Here is a 6000-nt window from a genome sequence, read left to right as displayed (position 1 = left end):
CCCATCCATATCATTGAGAAATAGATTTCCAATAAAATGTTACTTTGTTTAATAATTATTTGTCAAAATGTGTAATATGTTTTGTTTCGATCAATTGTACACTAATAATAATTGTAATAATAACTCAATTCAGGATAGAAATGTTTAATTCCTAGAGCTTTACAATCACAGACAATTTTTCAATGTTTCAAATTATTTTTGGAAATTTTTTATTGAAGTATAGTTGATTTCCAATGTTTCAGGTGTACAGCAAAGTGATTCAGTTATTCATATATACATATTCTTTATCAGATTCTTTTCCATTACAGGCTATTACAAGATATTGAATATAGTTCCCTGTGTTATACAGTAGGTTCTTGTTGTTTATTTTATATATAGTAGTGTGTGTCTGTTAATCCCAAATCCCTACTTTATCCCTTCAATAAAAATATAATTTTTTAAAAAGTTTAATTTATATTTTTATTGAGAGGAACAAGGAGGGATCATTAAAAGACTTTCTAGCATAAAAATATACTAGAAGAGAAAAAATTTCTGTGGAAAAGAGAATAGAAATACGATTTCAAGAAGAAAAGAACTAACTAGAATTTCTGATTTTTTAAAAAAAGATCTTTCGTGTAATTTTTTTCCCTAAAGCATATTGGTGAGTATCAAACTGTGATAATATTTAGAGCTCATATGATACATTTAAAAGAGCAATTGAGCAGTCTTATTTTTAAATGTCATTTTTACTGAAAATCACATCAGTTGGAACTATTTAAACTTCTGCTATAAATTTAAATGTTAACTTAAAAGCATACTAGAGAGTAAAAAATGTTCAAAAGTGCCGGGTGTATGTGAGAAAATATTTCAAGGCCACTGGCCTAGAGTATACCTACACATACCAGATGGAGCCCACCCAGCCTCTCCTAGGCCCACAATCATGTAGCCTGGCACCAGTTCATCTGTCAAGTTTACTAGCGATGGCCATGGCTATCTATACGGTGGTTGTCACCTCATCTTCATGCTTGGAAGAGCAAGCGTCCCCTGGAAACAATAGCCCACTTTGTCCCAGGCAGTGCCAGGGAGACTTATCTTACTATGAATTAATTCTCATAACAAATTTATGGTTAAATACCATTTTTATTCTTCTTTTACACATGAGGAAACCAAGGCTTAAAGAAGTTGTCACTTGCCCAAGGTCACCCAGAGAGTTTGTGGTCCATCTCCAACTCAAAAGGAAAGGCAAGCCACAGGCAAAATATTTGAACAGACACTTCATAAAAGAAGATGTATGAGTGGCAAATAAGCATATGAAAAGATGCTCAGCATTACTATTCATCAGAGAGTTGCAAACTAAAATCATGATGAGACACCATCATGGACCCACTAGAATAGGTAAAATTTTAAAGGCTGATAATACCAAGTGCAGACAGATGTGGAGCAACTGGATGTCTCGTACATTCGTGGTGGGTATGTAAAATGGTTCAGCACTTTGGAAAACAGTGTGGTGGTATCTTATCAAGATACACACGCTTTCCACATACCCAGCAATTTCATTCCTAGCTGGTCACCCAAGGGAAATAAAAATGTGTGTCCACACAAAGACTTGTATGTGAATATTCACAGCAGCTTTATTTATAATAACCAAAAACTGGAAACTACCCAAATGTCCACCAACTGATGAAAGGACAAAAAAACTGTGATACATCCCTACTCTGGAATATTGCTCATCGATAAAAAAAGGAACAGAATATTAATACAGGTAACAAGTTGAAAGAATCTAAAAAGAATAATGCTAAGTGAAAGAAATTAAGCTACATGCCAAAGACTGCTGCTGTATGATTAATGATTCTATTTATATAAAATTCTATGGGAATTCCCTGGCGGTCCAGTGATTAAGACTCCGCGCTTTCACTGACTAGGGCCCAGGTTCAATCCCTGGTCAGGGAACTAAGATCCCGCAAGCCGTGCAGGGCAGCTAAAAAAATTTTTTTTAATTAAAAATAAAATAAAATTCTAGAAAAGGCAAAACTGTAGTGACAGAAAGCAGACCCGCAGTTACTTGGGGCTTGGGGGTCAAGGGAGGAAACTGCCTGCAAAGCAGTGCAAGGAAACTCTTTAAAGAGACAGAAAAAATCTAAATCTTTATTGTGATTGTGGTTATACCACCGTACACAATTATCAAACTCCATCAAACTATACGTTAAAAAGGTTGAATTTTGTTATATATTATATATATTCTTATATATGTTATATTACATTATATCTTACTAAGATACAAGATCTTGTCCAGAAATAATGATAACTGATCTGCCTGACCCACGACCCTGCCTCTCCCTCTTTTTACCATCTCCTCCCCATGGCTGATGTCCTTTTGTTTCTGCTGACCTCAGAGGAAGCACTCTCCCTGTACCTCTCCAAGATCACTTCTTTGTTTTAGGGCCAGATTCCATGTCTCTTCCAGCACCAGCCATTTGGATCTGGGCTGCTTTGGGGAGGGGTTCTCCAAAAGGGTCTGAAAAAGCAGGCCAGAAAGCCAAGACCCACTGGGCTTCCAGGAGAGTTTAGCCAAGGACTAGTCTAAATATGGGCTACATTCTTCACTGTCTCCAACTCTGCGGCCACCTTAGTTTCCACCAGGATGATACACTGGACACTCCCAATTGTCTACTGCCTGATACCTTTTCAGATCAGTGTAATTTCTTTCAGCCCGTCCTCACCCATGTGGGTGCCTTAAACAAAGACATGGTTTCTTTCCTGCAGATGTTTTTCAGACTCCACACAGGTTGATGCCATCATGGATCTCTAAGGGAGGAATACTGTTTATGGAGTCTCCCTGGCACATTTTACTGCTCGTGGAACACCCCACAGGGCCAGTACCCACACAACACCCCCTGAGAGCCTCTTGCATGAACTAAGCCAGATATTGTGATGTTTCCCAAGTGACTCTGCATCCCCTACCCATGCGAACAACAGAACCTTTCCAACAGGGCTGAAAGGCCAGAGACTCAGCCCTCAGGAGACAGCAAAGCTGGGCATGGGAGAGGCGGTGTTCTCTCCGTCACCCTCTCCTGTGAATGCACCAAGAGGAGAGGGGTCAGACGGGAAGCAAGGACAGCTCCAGGCCCGCTTTCGCCCAGAGACCCAAGTTCGGGAAGAGGAAGCGGTGTCTGAAGGAGAATCATCCACTTCCTGGAGCTGCAGCTCTGAAACCCCAAGCCTCAAGTCTTCCTGTCCGATGTCCTAGCTGCAGCCGTACAGGGCCTGAGTGGCAGAGCCCCGAGCGTGCGTCACGCAGAGAGCTCGTGTCACGGAAGCACCCCCATCCCGGCTTATCCTGGGCGGAGGTACGGGGACCCAGCCCACCACAGCAGGGAAAGCAAGCCCCGAAGTTGTAGAACTAGCTCAACAACCCTGAGCTTGCCAGCTTCCTGCCCCAAGTGCCCACACCAGTCCCGACATGGCATGGAATGAGCCACCTCGGTGAGAAAAACCAAGAGGAGACCCAGTCCAGCCAAACTGGGAGGAAGGAGAGACCAGCATTTTCACCCTGGCTCCGCCCCAGGCCCCGCCTCCCAGACAGGACAGACTTGAAAGGGAAAAGCCTAACCCCTCAGCGAAAGAAGGCTGGGGAGGAGAGAGCAGGAGAGGGATGTCAACAAAATTCTGGAAAAGGGAAAGCAGATAGATGAGGTTTCAGCTTTCCCCGCACTGCTGAGTGTTCCGGGAGGGAAGGAAGCAAGTTCAGTGGCGCCTCAGACGGTCTTAGCAAACGGAGCCTCCAGCATCTCCAAGAGAGGGGCGAGGGGAGGCAGAAAGTAGGCATGGGGTGGGGGGGAGGGCTGGGGATTGAAGGCCTTAGGAAAGGAGATCCCTCCCTCACCAAGTGAGAGAGACCAGCACCTTCCTCCGTATCCCTCCCCCATCCCTGCTGCTAAACGGAGAGACTGAAGGCTGTGGTCGGAGGCCTGGGGTGTGGCACAGCTCACTCCCCCAACCCCCTTCTGCTCCCTTTTCTTGTTCGGCTCTCGAAACACAGGGAGCCAGGCTTCCAGCCTCCAGCAGGAAATTCAGAGGATCCTTCACTGGGAAACTGACTGGCTCAAGGGAATTGACCTACATATTATGATATTTTGGGGTCCTCCACATCAGGGCCGAAACCGTATCCCATCCTTTATCTGTGAGACCCACCAAGAAACTGGCTCTGCATCCACACGGGGCTTCCCTCAGCTGTTAACCGCCTCCCTCTTAAATAGGACCAGACAGCCAAGAATCAAAGTCATTTGAGGGAAGCCTTAACTACGAAAAACAGAGACCAAAGCAAACAAACAGAAAAAAATGAACTCCAAGGAAACAGAGATAATGTGGAGATGGGAATAAGAAAAACAATTTTCATTATAATCACCACTTCCAGAGGGATAAGAGAAGATTGTTAATTCATGTAACAAGAGGATGATGTTATAAAAGAGAACACTGGGTAAGGAACATCTCTTGAAAATTAGAAATGACAGCAAAATATGGAAGGGTTGAAATATAAAGGGGTAGAAATTTCCCAGAAAAATGAAGATAACAGGAAAAAAGATTTAACACTTAGAGAAGTATTTTGGGAGTTCTAACATCCAAACAACTGGAGTTCTAAAAAAGAGAACAGTTAAACTGGAGGAAAGTAACAACAAAATCATAAGAGAAAATTTCCCAGTGCTTAGGGACCTGAGGTGCCAGAATGATGGACCCATCAAGGGCCCAGAACAAAGAAACATCCCTGGGAAATTTCAGGACAACAGACATGCCGAGAAAATGCTAAAAGCTTCCAGAGAGAAAACAGTTTCTATCCAGAGATCAGTACTCAGAATCACATAGTTTTCCTCAATGGCAACACTGGCAGCAAGAAGAAAATGAAGCAACACTGTCAAAATACAGAGGGAAAATTATTTCTAACCTAGGATTTTATACCCAGCCAACCACAAATAGTGTATGAGGGTAGAGTAGAGACACTTTGAGACACAAAATGGTTAAAAACATTTGCCTCCCACAGTTCCATTCTTAGGAAGATGAAGACAAGGGATCCAGAAAACAAGGAACCAAACAGAAGTGAGGGGAGGACCCACGGTGAAGATGAAAGGAGATCTCAGGATGAAAGCTGTTTGGTGGGACTAGAGAGCAGCCCACCCAACTCCCCAGGAGGGATGATGCCAAGGCCAAAATGGACCTGATTGAACGCCAGTGGGTCTACCCTCACTGAGTAGAATTTTAGGGCTCTGTCTATCCCTTTGGGCACAAATCAATGGTAAATATATAGCATGCCAAGAAAATGAAAAAATGAGGCAAATATTTAACTCCAAGAAAAACAAAAGTTGTACAAGAAAGGAAGTGTACTCATGGCACAGTAGGTGATTCAGCTTTTAGCAATATTTACACAGTCACAATAACATAAACACTGAATAGTAATTTAACCAAACTGTCATGTTTCCATGTGCAGGATGGAGAAGTGTGTATGTGTTTAAGTGTCTGTGTGTGTATGTGGTGAGTAAGAAGTAGTAGGAAGTAGATAGGCAGTACCTAAAACAGAAACACCATGGAATAAAAGAAGATATTTTAGAAATTTAGGTGTAAATAACAGAACATCTAAAAGACTTGAAAGTGGTTGTCTCTTTGGAATGAAATTTGGTGGGGAGAAGAGTACGACAGGGTGCTGCTTTTTACATTGTACTACTATTAGACTTTTTAAATTTTTTTTCTTTTCTATGGAGGTATACTTGACTTATAATAAACAATGCTGATTAAAAGTACACAATTTGATAAATTTGGGCATATGCACACCATACCCCCCCAAAGTTTCCTTGTGTCCCTTTGTAGTCCCTCCCTCCCAGGATCATTCCGGGACAGGGACGTATGGGTGACTGGAGGTCAGGAACCACCTGTGAATGGCTCAACACTCCCTCTTCGGTCTGTGTTTCTAGTGCAGGTTCTCCAGATGCCAGGCTGGGGAAGACCTCACAGGCCATCTTGGCCTTTAGCGCT

This window comes from Eschrichtius robustus, chromosome 6 (assembly GCF_028021215.1).
Source record: "Eschrichtius robustus isolate mEscRob2 chromosome 6, mEscRob2.pri, whole genome shotgun sequence".
NCBI lineage: Eukaryota > Metazoa > Chordata > Mammalia > Artiodactyla > Eschrichtiidae > Eschrichtius > Eschrichtius robustus.
The sequence above is the reverse complement of the archived record's forward strand: the minus strand, read 5'-3'. Positions refer to the sequence as shown.